The 15,581-nt window shown below is 36.2% G+C and overlaps 1 pseudogene; it reads left to right on the top strand.

Moving 5' to 3' along the window:
- Positions 1–10,093: 10,093 nt before the first annotated feature.
- LOC112717850 (probable ribose-5-phosphate isomerase 2) lies at positions 10,094–15,194 on the top strand (annotated as a pseudogene).
- Positions 15,195–15,581: the final 387 nt, after the last annotated feature.

Here is a 15,581-nt window from a genome sequence, read left to right as displayed (position 1 = left end):
TAAAAATCTCCAGCAAATACATCAGCAATTTTCAAATAAAGAATCATAACTCAAAATTCCTAGACAAGTCCTAAGCATACAGAATCTATCCTCAGCTAATGGTTTTGTAAAAATATCTGCTAATTGCTCCTCAGATTTAACAAATTGAATACTAATATCCCCCTTTTGGACATGTTCTCTTATTGAGTGAAATTTCACTTCAATATGCTTCGTCCTTGAGTGCAAAACTGGATTTTTAGAAATATTAATGGCACTCATATTATCACATATCAAGGGAATATTTTCAGCCTTTAATTTGTAATCAGCAAGTTGTGTTTTTAACCATAAAAGCTGAGAACAACAAGAAGAAGCAGCTATATACTCAGCCTCTGCAGTGGATAAGGCCACTGTTGGTTGCTTCTTACTTGACCAAACATTTAAGGACGTTCCAAGGAAGCAAATAAACCAGAAGTACTCCTTCTATCAACTCTATCACCAGCAAAATCTGCATCACAATAACCAACTGCAGAAAAATCATCAATCTTAGGATACCATAGACCAAAATTAGATGTGCCATGAACATATCTAATGATCCTTTTAACTGCAGAAAGATGTGACTCTTTAGGCTTGGATTGGAACCTAGAACACAATCCAACACTTTGCATAATATCGGGTCTAGAGGAAGTTAAGTACATAAGAGAACCAATCATCCCTCTATACCTAATCTCATCAACATCTTTCTCAGTTTCTCCCTTATCTAATTTAGAACTAGGATGCATGGGAGTTCCCATGGGTTTGGCATTTTCCATACCAAATTTCTTAACTAATTCCTTGGCATACTTTTCTTGATGAATGAAAATATCATTTTCAGTTTGTTTAATTTGCAGCCCAAGGAAAAAATTAAGTTCACCAATCATACTCATGTCAAATTCGCTTGTCATGAGTTTTCCAAATTCAGAACAAAGGGATTCATTGGCTGATCCAAAAATAATGTCATCAACATATATTTGGACTAGAATAAAAGAATCATTAAAGTTCTTGATGAATAGAGTTGTGTCAGTGGTGCCTCTTTGAAAACCATTTTTCAAAAGAAAAGAGCTAAGTCTCTCACACCAAGCTCTAGGAGCTTGTCTTAAACCATAGAGAGCTTTAGATAGTTTAAAAATATGATTAAAATGCTCTTTATTTTCAAAACTAGGAGGCTGCTCCACATACACTTCTCTATCTATCACTCCATTCAAGAATGCACATTTCACATCCATTTGGTATAATTTAAAACCACAATATGCAGCATAAGCTAAGAGAAGTCTTATGGCTTCCATTCGGGCAACAGGGGCAAAGGATTCATCAAAGTCTATTCCTTCTTCTTGGTCATATCCTTGTGCCACTAGTCTTGCCTTGTTTCTTGCAATGCTACCATCTTCTCCCAACTTGTTCCGAAATATCCACTTGGTGCCGATCACTTTCTTTCCACTTGGCCTTGGAACCAAGGTCCATACTTGGTTCTTTTCAAACTCAAGAAGCTCATCCTCCATAGCTTTAACCCAAGAAGGGTCACTAAGTGCTTCCTTGACGTTTTGAGGCTCTATTTGTGAAATAAGGGCAATGTTTGTTCCTTCATTTGCCTTTCTAGTGGAAGACCTTGTTTGCACTCCATGAGAGACGTCCCCAATGACAAATTCCTCAGGATAATTCTTCAAGAATCTCCACTCACGAGGTCTGGTAGACTTGGAGGCAGATTCAGTCACCAAGGGATTCTGGGCGCTGTTGGCTGCAGGATTTCCTTCAGATTCATGAGACAAAATGGAATTGTCTCTTGAATTTTCAGCATTTGCTGTTTCTGGTTCAGCTTGTTCAGAATTTTCTTTTCCATGATTTTGAGCAGCTTCATCCTCCTTTTGAGCTTGATTTCCTGCATCACAATCTTCCGAAATGCTTTGTACCAAGTTAGTATCACAAAATGTAACATGTATGGACTCTTCAATAATTCTAGCATCTTGATGATAAACCCTATATGCTTTACTAGTTATGGAATATCCTACAAACAAACACTCATAAGCCTTTGGATCAAATTTTCCCAAGTTTTCTTTGTTATTTAAAACAAAATATTTGCATCCAAAGATGTGCAAGTAATCTAAGTTTGGTGGGTAGCCTTTCCAAAGTTCATAAGGGGTTTTCTTCAAAAATTTTCTTATGATTGTTCTATTTAAAATGTGGCAAGCTGTGTTAACTGCTTCAGCCCAAAGAAATTTTGGAACATTACTCTCACAAAGCATAGCTCTTGTCATCTCTTGTATGCTTCTATTTCTTCTTTCCACAACACCATTTTGTTGTGGTGTTCTTGGACAAGAGAAGTTGTGAGATATTCCAAATTCCTCACAAAAGGATTCAAACAAATTATTTTCAAATTCAGTTCCATGATCACTTCTTATAGAAGAGATTTTCAAATCCTTTTCATTTTGAATTTTCTTGCAAAAAGGTTCAAAGGCCGAAAAGGCTTCATTTTTGTGTGCAAGAAATAAAACCCAACCAAACCTAGTATAGTCATCCACAATTACTAAACCATAATGTTTACCACCTAGGCTTTGAGTTCTTGTTGGATCAAATAAATCAATGTGTAGCAACTCAAGTGATCTTTTAGTAGAGATGTCTTCCTTTGGTTTAAAAGAACTTTTTGTTTGGATTTCCCATTTGGCAAGCATCACAAGTGATGTCTTTGTCAAACTTTATCAAAGGAAGACCTCTTACTAATTCTTTCTTTACAAGTTTGTTTATTTGAAACATACTTGCATGGCCCAATCTCTTGTGCCATAACTACTTTTCAGATTCTTTAGAGTGAAGACAAGCTACATTTTGATCCTTTAATTCATCAAGAGTAAGTCCATACATATTATTGAAACGCTTGGCAACAAACATCACTTCATTTGTCTTTTCATTAACAACACAACATTCAAGCCTTTTGAAAACAACTAAATATCCTAAATCACACAGCTGACTTATACTCAAAAGATTGTGCTTTAATCCACATACCAAAAGTACATCATCAATGAAAGTAGATTGCTCATTACCTACTTTTCCAACAGCAATGATTTTACCTTTACCATCATCTCCAAAGGTCACAAAACCTCCATCATACTTATTTAGTTTGATGAAGTAGGTTGACCTTCCAGTCATGTGCCTTGAACATCCACTATCCATGTACCACATGTCTTTTTTGTTCTTGGATGCTAGGAAAATCTGTATGATGAGTTTCAAGTAGCCTTAGGTATCCAAATTAATTTGGATCCTTTGAAGTTAATCCATCTTGGTTGCCCAAGTGCATTGAAATCACAAACAATATTGTAAATTTTGTTTCCAACAACTCTTTTTTCAATGAAACATTGTACATATGAGTGACCAAATTTCTTGCAATTGACACAATGATTTTCTGACGTGTGTCACTGAACTTGAGGTGAGTTATATTGCTTGAAATGATTAAAGTGTTGAAATTTTCTGGTTTTTGGAGGAGATGCATTTCTTTTGACAAACTGATTTTTATTAAAGTTATTCCTCTTTACAAAAGCATTTTCATCAGAATTTCTTTGAACATTTTTACCTTTCGAATATGAGGTTTTGTTGTAAAATGGTGGCTTCTTGAAAACAGCCTCAATTTTTGAAATGTAACCCAAACCTGGCCGGTTTGAACTCGATTCAGTTCTTGGTGAAGGCTTTGTTTCACTTGTGTATACTTCATCAAATTTTTTTTCAAGTGTTGGAGTATTTTCAATACCAGATTTGTTTGGTATGGTTTTGGTATTTGATGAAGAAGTCACAAATTTTATAGACGAAATATTAGAAACTGCATCTTCCTTGGTTATGTAGCCTAAACCATATTTTTCAAACAATGGTCTTTGATTTGCAAGTAATTTGTCCAAGTTACTAGAACCTTGAGCAAATTTTGCTAAGTCACCATTCAGTCTTTTAATCATATCATTTAATCTTTCATTTTCAGCAATTAACTCATGTGAAGGATCCACAATGTGCTTTTCTTTTAATTTTTCAAGTTCAGATTTTAGAAATCTGTTTTCTTCAATGATGTCCAAAGCACATTCAGTTTCCTTCACTTTTTCTTTTAAAAATTTATTTTCAGCTCTTAACACATCTCTTTCAGATCTGCATTCATTGTATTTGTCAAGCAGTTTTGAGGTGTTTAAGGTCAGATCATCAATAATAGCATGCAAGTCCTCAATGGTCAAATCATAATAATTTACCTCATCAAGATTGTTGTTTCCAGCCATGAAGCAGTCTTTGTTATCTCCTTCAGATTCTTCTTCTTCATTTGAGTCATTCTCAAGATCCTCCCAAGCTGCCATGAGTACTCTCTTCCTTTCCTTCTTTCATTTGTCCTTCTTTTTGAGCTTTGGACAGTTTGACTTGAAGTGTCCAGCCTCCTTGCAATGATGACACGTTACCTTGCTCAAGTCTATCTTGTGCTCCTTTGAACTTGAACCCTTGTATTTGTCCTTGCTTTTCATCATCTTTCTAAATCTCCTAGCAAAAAACAAAAGCTCATCATCTAAAATACCATCACTAGACTCACTCTCTTTTAGTTCTATTTGTGACTTGAGGGCTATTCCCTTTTTTTTTGAGTCTGTGTTTGTGTGTGTGGCTTCATAGGCAAGGAGTTTTCCTCTCAGCTCATCATAGGCTATGGGACTTATGTTGTTACTCTCGGTTAGGACAGTGGCAGTATTTTCCCACTCTTTTGTGAGGCTTCTAAGGAGTTTTCTCACCAAGGTTTGTTCTGCATAGTTTGTACCCATAGCATCAAGGTTGTTGATTATGATTGAGAATCTCTCAAATACTTCATCAATGCTTTCTCCATCCTTCATGCTAAACATCTCGTACTCTTTTCGCAGCATATCAATCCTCGTTTCTTTGACTTGTTTAGTGCCTTCGTGTGTAACCTGGAGTTTTTCCCATATTTCTTTGGCTGTCTTGCATCTAGACACCTTCCGGTACTCTTCAAAGCTGATAGCACAGTGAAGAAGGTTGATTGCTTTAGCATTCAGCTCTATCTTCTTCTTATCATCTTCATTCCATTCAGCTTCTTCTTTTGGAGTCACCACTCCATCAGCACTTGTTTTTGTTGGGATCTTTGGACCGCTTACAACGATCTTCCAAATGTTGTAGTCAATGGATTGGATGAAGATTCTTATCCTTTCTTTCCAGTAGGAATAGTTCTTCCCGTTGAAGAAAGGTGGCCGGTTGTTTGACTGGCCTTCAGTGAGGGTGTAAGCAACTGTGGTTGTGCCCAAGTTGTTTGCCATTGGATCTTTGCTCTAAGCGGTTAAGCTTGATTCTTGAGACCTTAGCTCTGGATACCAATTGAAGGTTGTGGTAGGCTTAGAAAAGGGGGGTTGAATCTATGCCTTCCTTTTAAGTTGCTGTTATTACCCTTTTAAAATAGATTTGCAATTCTGATTCTGTTTGAACTCAGCAGCGAAAATTTATGAGACAATTTGTTTTTGCCTCATGATTATCAGAAAACAGAACATAGCAGAGAAGAGAAAAGCTAACACCAGCAAAAATCCTGGTTCGGTTGCCTTGTGTTATGCAACCTACATCCAGTCTCCTCCACAACTATAGAAGAATTTCACTATAGTTAACAATATTACATACACCAATAACACAGGATTGACCCAATCCTTTCACACTCAAGTTCTAACCTAACTTGACATTGGCTATGCTAATACCTAACTATTCACTCTTAGTGCTAACCCAACTAAGAAAGGGATACCTTACAGGTACAAGATACAAGACATAGACATACCTAAAGAAATCTAAAAATAACTCCAGGCTTTTCTCTCAAGTGTTTCACTCAGCCTTTTTCCACTCATGGCTTTTACTTGAGTTTTCTCACAATGCCTTTTCTCACTAGAAATTACAGAATGATAAATATTGAAAAGTACATTACAATCAGTAAAACATGAAGGAGATTGACTTCATCAACAGCCTCTTTGCTATGTGAAAAACCAGCTTTGCAAACCACTGATTTAGTTCTTCAGTATTGGCCGAATGCTTCTTTGATAGAAAGCATTATCCAAGTAGAGGAACTTCACAGGGAATACTTCACAGAACACTGTTCTCACTCCCTGGTTTTCTCTCCTTAGTTCTGAATGAGCAAGAAGTCTTCTTTTATTTTCCTTGCATGTTGCTGGGACCTTCTCCCAAGGTCAACACCTTGAGCCTTGAGCTTTACCAACCACAGATTCACTTTTTCTGAATAATCCTCAGAATAGAAATTTTTTCTCTGACTTTCTCATCTTGACCGAAAGCCACAATGCAGTAACCATAGAAATCTTCTCATGGTCAACTTGATATTGGCCATTGAAAAACTACTTGGTCCCCAAGTATCACTTGTGACCGTAGATGTGAAACAGAATAGGGCAGAGAACAACTTTCTCTTGAATGCCATTTTCGGATAGAGCAGAAAGTTGGGAAGAAGAGAAGAAGATCTGATGCATGCAAGATGAGATGGATTACCTTTAACCAAAGCTTGATTTGGTTTGGATTTTCTGTTTTAGCTTTCTGTGTATCAAGCTTAACCCTTCTCTCTCTTGCTTCTTTGGTGTTTTGCTTGGTGAAGAAGCTCTTTCACTTTCGTTCTTTTTCTTACTTTTCTGAAGCTGATTTGACTTGGTCAGAGAGAAGAGATACGTTGCACATTTTGGAGGAGTGAAGAATTCAATCTTACATGAGAAGCTTTGTGGAATGGATACGGGCTTGGATCGGTTTGGTTCATGTAACCCGTTTGACCCATCTGATTTCTTTGGCTTCTATCTTTTGCTTTTTCTTGGGCTTTTGATTTTTGCTTTCAACCCAATCATCCTTGCTAATTGCTTTTTATTCCATTTGGGCTATTGAAATTTTGGTCTGCAACAATAAATAATTAGTAAAAAAGTAAATACAATTAATCAACACTAATTATTTATTTTGCCCAAAAATAATGTTTGTCATCACTAATTAATTTAGTTAATTTCTTAACTCAACACTAGCAGTTGGTAAATGCGAAAAATTTGGGAGAAGCCACGTATTACAGAGATTACACGAAATTCTGCATTCTTGCAAAAAAATTCTTGTGAATTACAAAAACATGAAATTCTTACTGTTGAATTATATTTGTCTCGATATTAAAAAATATTTATTGAATTTGCGTCAAACAATGTTTTTATCCATATCTTTTAACCTTTAGAATTAAACTTTAACTTGTATCTAAAAATATAGGATAAAAATATATATGACATATACGTAATAAAGAATAAAAAAATTATAGTTGGCATTACTTAATTAATTAAATTATTTAGTGGAAGTTTATACGGATGAATTTTTTTCTTAACTTTAATATTTACCAGTAAGTTTAAAAATTTTGGTTGAAATTAAATTTTTTATTAAATAATTGAATAATATAATTATTAAGTAATGTATAAAATATAAAATGAGCATCTGAAAAATTTGGTGTAGTATTTTTTTTCTAAAATATCATTTATCGTACATAATTTATCACAAAAATGTTTGATTTTATTATTTATTAAAAGATAATAAATTAATTATATTGATTAATGTCATTTATTATTATTATTATTATTATTATTATTATTATTATTATTATTATTATAGATTTAATATATACATAAACAATGTAAGAAGCACATCATTACTTATCAATATATTAATATTGATTAAATTTTTCTTTCTTCAGCGCCTTATGCCAGCCCATTTCTCTCTCTCTCTCTCTCCACATGTCTCCTTGTCATTGGCTCCATTCTCATGCACAGAATCATTTCTAGATTTTGCATGCAAATTAGTGCCATTATCTTTGCCTAAATTATTGGTCGGATCAACAGTTTTTGTTCCACCTGAATTTTAAATTTTCGGATCTGATTTGTCGTTGCCCTGCGACTCTCCCTGAACAGATTCAACCCTATTCTCTTCATGGGAATCCTCCCTAAGCATTAAGATTTATCATGATCATGTCTAGTACAAAATTCACAAAGCAGAGTTAAAATTTCCTACTAAAATTATAACTGAATTTATGTATTCTGTTGGGCTGAATTTGTGAGCCGCGAGACTTCTTTATTGTTGTTATGGGCTAAGGTGAAAGAGTGGTTTAATAGGCCCCTGCAAGCTGGTGGATGGCTTGGATAAATTCCGATGAAATGGTTGAGGAAGACGCATGTGACGTGGTGATGCAGAAATATAGAAGGAGATGTTGTGCTTGAGGGAGAAAGAGCAAGCGCGTAGAGCGTGATAAGATTGATCTTCAGAGGGCGCATATAACGCGATAAGAGAGAGGGCGCATATATCGCAATAAAAGAGCGCGATAAGATTGATTTTACATATAGCGCGATAAGAGAGGGTGGAGATGTTGTGCTTGAGGGAGAAAGAGCAAGCAGTGATCTCTTCAGAGGGCGTCTAGAGCACAATAAGACTGATTTTCAGATGGCGCATAGAGCGCGATAGAATTGATCTTCAGAGGGTGCGTAGAGCGCGATAGGATTGATCTTCAAAGAGCACATAGAGCGCAATAAGAGTGATATTTAGAGAGCGCGTAGAGCACGATAAAAGAGTGCGATAAGAGAGAGAGGAGATGCTGAAACAGAGTGCAAACGGGACTGCTTGAAACAGAATACAGACAGAACTGTTGGAAGGAGGCGCAAACAGAACTGCGGGAAGGAATAATCTTTGAATAATTATTTATTAAAAAAAATCATGAGTCAACTAATCTAAATAAGAAAAATCCATCATTCAATTGTCCAAATAATTACTTTAGATCGGAAAAAGTTTTATTTAGATAGATTACACTTAAATGAAAAGAATTCATTATGCAATTGTTTTAAGAGAAATAATTTCTTTATTTTTAAACTCAATATTTTTACGATTGAGTTACTATTTCAAGCATAGTAAATTTATAATTATTGATTATGACAATTTGAATTTATTTTGATATGTCTTCGTCAAAATCTCAAAAACTCGAATGCTCAAGCTCACAAGTTACGAGTTGGGGTATCCACAATGAAAAGTCCATCAAACTGAAAAATAAAAAAAAAAATCTGACATTCAAGGAATAGAAACATTGACTCTTAATCCTAGAATCACAATATACAAACTTTGATTTAAAAAAATCTAACTTCCAAACTCATAAAGCAAGGTGGAAACCTAGGATTGATAGAAATTATGGTCAGAGATCGAATTTTATAAAAAAAGTAAGCAAAATAAAAAGCTTTACCTTAAAGGATGAGACACTTGGGCTGAGATCTGAAATTCGGAAATTTTTTTCGAAAGAAAGACATACCGAGTTTGAAGCTTTGTTCTAGAATATTTTTATAAGCCCAATACTAACAACTGAGTCCAAGAGTATAAGAAGTTCTAAAAAACTGGTTTGATGATTAAGTAATCTCTTGGATTTCAAAAAATATGTTACAAAGAGTAGGGGTGTTCAAAACCGATCCGGACCGAACTAAACCGATGAAGTGATGAACCGAACCGAAAAAATTGAAAACCGAAAACCAAAAAAACCGAAAAAACATTGTTTTGTTGTTTTTTTACGGTTCGGTTTGGTTTTCGATTCTTACCACCAAAACCCTAACCGAACCGAACCGAACTAGTTCTCTCAAAAATCCTAAAAATTAAAAACTACCAACCCCAACCCCCCTAAAACGAGTCCTAGTGTGTGTTACCCTACTGACTCCATCCCTCCCTAAATCCCCCATGGAAATCTAACCCCCAAATCCCAGATCGGAGCCAGCCTGAGCCACCATATCTCACCCTCTGCGGCCTGCGCACCCACTCACCTAGCCACGGAACCAGCCTGATCCACCCACCTCCTTGAGTCTCGAAGCCTTCCTCCACAACCCACCGCCGAATAGAGCAGATCCCCCACCGTCGGTGCACCACGAAGACGAAGACCCAGCTCAACACAGCACCTCGCCTGGCTCGCCACCACCCAGTCATCCACTGATCCAAAAGCCACAGGACAACACAGTAGACAGCACCGACGGGTTCTGGATTTAAGGTCACCCACAATCAAGACAGCCCCTCCCAATCTCCCACCCAGCCACCGATTGAAGTGCATATGGAGCCCAAGCCATCTTTTCAGGTAATCTTTACTGATGCATTGTTAGATTTGCTGGTTATTGTTCAGTTTAGGGTTATTGTTGGTATTGCTGTTTACCATCTATTCAGTTTATTATTGGTAATTTGGTCTTGCTGATTTATTGTTCAGTTTAGGGTTATGAGTTTATTGTTCAAGTTTTGTTCAGTTTATCGAAGACGAAGACGATCTGAAGAAAATCGCCGCCTACAAAGCCGTTGAGTACGTCGAATCCGGTATGGTTCTCGGCCTCAGAACTGGCTCCACTGCCAAACACGCCGTCGACCGAAACGGCGAGCTTCTCCACCAGGGCAAGCTCAAGGACATCGTCGGAATCCCCACTTCCAAGAAGATGCACGAGCAAGCCTTCTCTCTCGGGATCCCCTTGTCAGATCTGGACTCTCATCCCGTCGTTGATCTCGCCATTGACGGCGCCGACGAGGTTGATCCTTACCTTAACCTCATCAAGGGCCGCGGTCTATGAAGCACGGACACTTTGTTTAATTGCCGTGTCAGAGTGTCAGACACATTTTGGACACGACGCACGGAGACACTCGTCCGACACGCGTGTCTCCCGTGTCCAAACGTGTCCTGTCCAAAAAAACAAAAAACAAGCCGGACACGGCCCAGACACGGCCGGACACGGCCCAATGCCATTTTGGAACATCAATTTCACTTTCAGTCTTTCACCCTTCACTTTAACAAAAAGTTAAAAACCTAACCTTTCACCTCCACCCCCAAACCCGTCTCTGGCTCTGTGGCTCCAACCCACTCGCCCTCTCCTCACCGCCAGTCTACCACCACCTCCAGCTATCGCCGCCACCTCCGGTCGTCACCGCCGTGGATGTTCATCATCTCTCTCCACACCCACTCACTCTTAATCTCAGCATCTCCTCTTCACTACCGTCACTTCTTCTGTGGTGCTTGTCATCGCCGTTCGCTGCCGTTCGCTGCCGTTCACTCCCCGGTTCGCCACCTCTTCGTTACCGTGTTCGCCACCTCTCCGGTCGCCACTTCTACCGTGACCGTTGCCCTGCTCTCGTGCTTTTCTGCATCCTCCATTTCAATTAAGGGAGAATATTTATTTTTTTATCAATCAGTTTTCTGGTTCTGTATTTCTATTTTTCTCTGGCCTCTGTGCTTCTCTTTGGTTCTGATTTGTTTTGTCATTTTTGTGCTTCCATTTGATTTTGGATTTCTATTTTGTTATGTGCATCTCCTTGGTTTGGTTTTGTTTTGTTTTGTTTTGTGCTTCTTGAATTAGATATTTTTAGAGACTTCTTTCATAATTTTTTACTGCTGCTATGAGAAGATTAGAAACTAGAAAATAATAGAAAGACACAGAACTGATAGAAAAAAGACAAGAGGAAAAAAACTGGATTGATCGTTAATTTGTTTTTTAGCATACATAATATGGCAATATTCAGCACTTATGTATATGAAGTGGAATATGGCAGTGACTTGTAAGATTCCTAGAAATCAATTTATTTTGAGTTTTAGTGTAAATGTCTAGACTCTAGATAGCAATTTGTCTGTACTATAATTTGTTCTATATGCATTTATGTATATGCCGTTATTATATATATCATGGTTCTAATGCTAATCCTGATTCATAGCTTTAGGTTATGTTTCTCTTCTTAGTAATCATGTTCATATTGAAGGATTATTTGTTAAGGTTTTGTTGTGTTCCTTGGTAATTTGCACCTTTTATAATATTATAATATGTTTTTATCTGTTTCTTTTGTAGTAAACATTAAACAATAATAACTGGGAATGAACTCAGCTTACTTACACAAATGTTTAGTATTATATAATAATTTTCTTTGGTTTTGTTTTCTCTTAATGCTTTTTTTTGGTTCTGTTTTGCTCAAGAAATTGAATTATAAAAAAATAATTTGTTTCTTAAATTATTGTAGGATTGTGAGAGATGAGTTCAGAGAGTGTTCAAAACAATTTTGAAGAAAGTGTTGATAAGCCTTTATGGAAATTTGTAACAAAGAAAGATAAAATTGAAGGGGCGGAAATTTTGAATTTCAATATAAATTTTGCAAAGTTTTATTCAGTGGTTCTTATACTAGAGTAAGAGCACATTTATTGAAGATTTCAGGAAAAGGAATTAGATTTTGTGCAAAAGTTACATCAACAAAGCTTGAAGAACTTAAGAAACTTGATAGTGAAAGTACATTGTTGCATGAAAGTAAAAAGGCTAAGTCAATTCCTCTTCCACCCTTATCTAATGCAAGTGAAATTGATTCAAGAAAAAGAAGAGCTACTGGACCTTTAGAGAAAGCTTTTAATGTGAATGCAAGGGAGACTCTAGATTTACATATTGCTAGAATGTTTTTTTCATCTGGATTACCTTTTCATCTAGCAAAAAATCCGTATTTTGTCAAAGCTTTTTCTTATGCTGCCAATAATTATATTGATGGTTATATTCCTCCTGGATATAATAAATTGAGGACAACTTTGCTTGAGAAAGAGAAGCAACATGCGGAGAGAATGTTAGAACCTACTAAGAATTCATGGAGTGGAAATGGAGTGAGCATTGTAAGTGATGGATGGAGTGATCCCCAAAGGAGGCCTCTTCTTAATTTTATGGCTGTAACTGAAAGTGGGCCTATGTTTTTGAAAGCTGTAGATTGTTCAGATGAGATCAAAGACAAGGATTATGTTGCAAAGCAAATAAGAGATGTCATAAGAGAAGTCGGTCTCTCAAATGTAGTGCAGATTGTGACTGATAATGCGCCGGTTTGTAAAGCGGCTGGTTTATTGATTGAAGCTGAATTTCCATATGTTTTTTGGACTCCTTGTGTTGTTCATACTCTCAACCTTGCTTTAAATGACATTTGTGCAGCTAAGAATACAGAGAAGAATAATTTTGTCTATCAAGAATGCTCATGGATTACTCAAATTGCTGATGATGTTTCTTTTATAAAAAATTTTATTGTTAATCATCATATGAGGTTATCTATTTTCAATGAATTTAATACATTAAAGTTGCTTAATGTTGCTCCTACTCGATTTGCTTCTACTATTGTGATGCTCAAAAGATTTAGGTTGTTAAAGCAAGGCCTCAAAGAGATGGTTATAAGTGAGAAGTGGTCTTCATACAAGGAAGATAATATTGGCAGAGCTGAGGTTGTTACAGAAAAGATTTTGAGTGAAAATTGGTGGCAAAAAATTGATTATATTCTTGCTTTCACAAATCCTATTTATGATGTTTTAAGAAGTACAGACACAAATGCACCTACTCTTCATTTGGTCCATGATATGTGGGATTCAATGATCAAGAAAGTAAAAAGTGCTATATATCTCTATGAAAGAAAAGATGAACAAGAGTCATCGTCCTTCTACGATGTTGTGCACTCAATATTAGTTCAAAGATGGACAAAAAGTAGCACACTTCTTCATTGTTTAGCACATTCATTGAATCCAAGGTAACTTTTTACATTTATTGTTTATAACTTTTATTTATAAGTGAAGATAATTGAATCATTATTAATTTATGCTTAAACACTAATTATATAGGTCTTATAGCCACCAATGGTTGAGAGAAGATCTTACACGAGTTTCTCCTCATCAAGATATTGAGATCACTAATGAGAGAGTTAAATGCTTGAAGAGGTATTTTCCTAATGAAGAAGAGAGGAGAAAGGTAAACATTGAACTTGCAAGCTTTTCTGATGGTAGAGGTGTCTTTGATGATTATGACTCTTTGAATGATAGAGGCATAGTTGATGCAAAGTCTTGGTGGCTAATTCATGATAGTAAAGCAAAATTTCTTCAACTAATTGCTCTTAGGCTACTAGGGCAACCATCTTCATCTTCTTGTTGCGAAAGGAATTGGAGCACATATTCTTTTATCCATTCCCTGAAAAGAAACAAGTTGAAGCCTAAACGTGCAGAAAATTTAGTATTTGTCCACACTAATCTTCGTCTTCTTTCAAGAAAAACTCCACAACATAATAAAGGAGAAACTATGATGTGGGATATTGCTGGAGATGCTTTTTCACCAATTGATGAAGAAAATGGTGTTTTTGAAGTTGCTCACCTTTCTCTTGATGAACCGGAGTTGGAAAGAGTGACTTTTTCTAATGATGAAGATATCAACCATATATGATGGAGAAAGAATGACTTTAGATAACTTTTTTTTTTGTGTACATGTGATGTACAAAATTCTTACTATCTTTATTAAGACATAGGAATTTAGAATTTTATCTTTTGAATACCTATACACGTTAGGAAAAATGCATATCATATGGTTATTTTTGAAAATATCTCTATTAAGACATATCTCTATTTAAATATATTATATTATTAATATATGCGTGTCCCCATGTCCGACAATTTTTTAAAATTCGCGTGTCGCCGTGTCGCGTGTCGTGTCGTGCCCCGTGTCCGTATCCGTGTCCGTGCTTCATAGGCCGCGGTGGCTCCCTCTTGAGGGAGAAGATGGTTTAAGGTGTTTGCAAGAAATTTGTTGTAATCGTCGATGAGTCTAAGCTCGTTAACTATATTGGTGGTAGCGGTTTGGCTATGCCCGTTGAAGTTATTCAATTTTGTTGGAAGTTCACTGCTTCTAGGCTTCAGAATCTCTTTCAAGAATCTGGTTGCGTTGCAAAGCTCAGAACTTTGGGCGAAAAGGCTGAGCCTTATATCACTGATAATGGCAACTATATCATTGATTTATATTTCAAGCAGAGTATTGGGGATTTGAAGGCTGCCAGCGATTCCATTCTGTAAATCGCCGGTGTTGTGGAGTATAGAATGTTCATTGATATGGCTACCACTGTTATTGTTGCAGGTGAACTTGGCCTAACTGTCAAGAATAAGTAATAGCTTAATTCAAACACCATTAAATGACATGAACAATAATGTAGGTAAAATTGGAATAATCAGGGAGGTAGTTTAATTCGTTAAGGTTGATGCTTTGACATTTGGGGTGCCCTTTTAGGGGGCTTCTAACATACGATATCTGGTGTAGTTGCAATTGCTGGAGAAAGTATCTTAATTTCTCCGCCAATTTTGTTATTTTTGACCTGGTTTGAGCAAGCAAGCATAAGAGAATTTTATAGACTTACTGGGAATTTAGATATTCAGTTCATATAATGGTTCTTGTGTTTTGTATACAACTTGTTATTGAGCTGATATTGTATCTTTTTCATTAAATTATCGATAACTTTTTCATTCCTTTCATCAGTTTTCCATATATGGTATATATAATTCAAGCTAATGTTTATTTATCTTTTGTCTTTTAATTTTATATCTTCTATCACAATACAATTTCCACAAAAAACCTTATTCTCTGTGCCTTGAAACTGCTAATACAAAGAATAGAATCTTAAAAAGAAGAGGGGGGAATGAGAGGAGGGGGCGGAAGGGGGAAGACAGAGAATCCTCCTAACAGCTCATTTAGGATATACTTTTCTGAATACTCAGAATGGTGCAAAATTTGTTGTACTTGCAAATT

Source organism: Arachis hypogaea, chromosome 10, assembly GCF_003086295.3.
Source record: "Arachis hypogaea cultivar Tifrunner chromosome 10, arahy.Tifrunner.gnm2.J5K5, whole genome shotgun sequence".
Classification (NCBI taxonomy): Eukaryota; Viridiplantae; Streptophyta; class Magnoliopsida; order Fabales; family Fabaceae; genus Arachis; species Arachis hypogaea.
This window is presented reverse-complemented; position numbering and strand designations above follow the sequence as displayed.